Genomic DNA, 1,990 nt, shown 5'->3' on the forward strand with positions numbered 1-1,990 from the left:
ACAGGCTGGGTGCTAGGATGGGTGGGTGCCAAGGTGGGCACCAGGGTGGGTGCACCCACCCTGGCCAAGGTGGGTCACGGGGTGGGTCCTAGGGTGGGTAACAGGGTGGGTACTAAGGTGCGTGCCAAGGTGGGTCATGGGGTGGGTGCCAAGGTGGGCACCAGGGTGGGTGTGCACCAACCCTAGCCAGGGTAGGTCACGGGGTGGTTGTCGGGGTGGGCGTCAAGGAGCCAAGGTGGGTGGCAAGTAGCCAAGTTGCGTGCCAAGGTGGGTGTCGGGGTGGGTGCCAAGGATCCAAGGTGGGTGCCAAGGAACCAAGGTGGGTGTCTGGGTGGGTGCCGAGGTGGGAGCCAGGGTGGGTCCCAAGGTGAGTGCAAAGGTGGGTGCCAGGGTCAAGGTGAGTGCCAATGTGGGTTCCAAGGTGCCAGGGTCAGGGTGAGTGCCAATGTGGGTTCAAAGGTGCTAAGTTGGGTGCGAGGTTGGGTGCGAGGGTGGGTGGGTGCCAAGGTGTGCTAGGTGGAAGCCCGGGTGGGTCGGCATCCCATGGGTGTCGAGTTGGGTGCCTGATGGGTGCTTCTTGTCAAGTTTTAGTCGTCGGGACTCATTTCGAGCCTTAGAGGTCGTTTCTTGTCCGGTTGCCCTGTCTTCGACCTGGGAACCCAATTTTGGTCCTCGGGTCCCATTTTTTTTTGTCTCGCATCCCACTTTTGGCCTGTGGCCTTTTCGGGGTCGATTCTCGTTTTGGGCATCAGAGCATGTTTCTTCTCCTAAAACCCAATATTTGTTTATTAAGTCTCGGAACACATTTTTGTTCTCGTGGACCCATCATGGGTCTTGGAACGCATTTGTGGTCCTTGGGTCCCATTTTGCATCCCGAAACTTGTGTTTTGGTGCTTGATCCCTATTTTGGGTGCCCACCTTGCACCAAGTGCGCACCCGGGGCAAACCGAGCGCCTTGGTGCACCGGGGCAAGATCGAGCGTGCACCCGAGGCGCCCCGAACATGCACCAAGGTGCACTCGGCCCACATGTGAGCGCAGGTCGTTGCGCCCGAGGTGGTGTGTGGGCACCGCGTTGCAGACGGGACACTGCACGCACACGACGCCCCGTCCAGGTGCACGCACGTAGGCCGGGCCGGGTGCACACCCGACGCCCTAGCAAGGTGCGCGCACCCGGGCAGGGCTCACACTTGGCGAACGGGGCGCACTTCGCGAGGGAGGGTGTGCACCTCGACGGGGGTGGGTGGCCGGGGTGGATTCGCACGTGGGTCGCGGTTTGCTAAGTACACACTGCGACAAGCTCATAACGGGTGCGATCATACCAGCGTTAGTGCACCGGATCCCATCAGAACTCCGCAGTTAAGCGCGCTTGGGCCGGAGTAGTACTAGGATGGGTGACCTCCCGGGAAGTCCCGGTGTTGCACCCTTTCTTAGTTTTTCGCCGGGCGTCGCAATGCTATTTGAATAAACCTTTTGCCCGTTTGCGTTCTCGTCGGGGCCGGGCCGGGCCGGGGTGCGCTGCCCGCACTACCGCGCGCGCGGGGGCGACACCGAGCGCGCACCCGAGGCGCCCCGAGCACACAGGCCACGGTGCAACCCGGGCGTTGTGCGCGCACCCCGGTGCGCCCGAGGTGCTGCGCGCGCACCCAGGTGAAATCGGTGTGCACCTCGGCCAGTGCGCGCTCGGTCGAGTCGCGCACGTTGGCCAAGGTGCACGGTGATGTTTCTTACTCTAAGGTTCCGCACCAGACGCCCGGGACAGGTGAGCGAAGCTGGGCGGGGCCGGGTGCGCGGCCGGGGCAGGTGCACGCAGCTGGAGAGAGCTTTGGAGCACACCAGAGGTGCGCACCTTGGAGCACACTTCGGAGCGCACCAATGATGCGCTCCATTCAAAAGTTTCCTGAAAAGGCAAAAAAAGTTGAGATTATAGAATTTCCCACTTGAGAGATTGTAAAAAAAAAAAATTTAAAATGAAGGAAACGCGGGTGCCAA

At 61.2% G+C, this 1,990-nt stretch overlaps 1 non-coding gene across 1 annotated transcript; it reads left to right on the forward strand.

Annotated features, from left to right (window-relative positions):
* Positions 1 to 1,306: 1,306 nt before the first annotated feature.
* Positions 1,307 to 1,425, forward strand: LOC131865346 (5S ribosomal RNA). The gene has a single exon (XR_009364074.1). It is a non-coding gene; the product is annotated as a 5S ribosomal RNA (ribosomal RNA).
* The last annotated feature ends 565 nt before the right edge of the window (positions 1,426 to 1,990 follow it).

The sequence above is a fragment of the Cryptomeria japonica genome, unplaced genomic scaffold (genome assembly GCF_030272615.1).
Source record: "Cryptomeria japonica unplaced genomic scaffold, Sugi_1.0 HiC_scaffold_108, whole genome shotgun sequence".
Taxonomy (NCBI): Eukaryota; Viridiplantae; Streptophyta; class Pinopsida; order Cupressales; family Cupressaceae; genus Cryptomeria; species Cryptomeria japonica.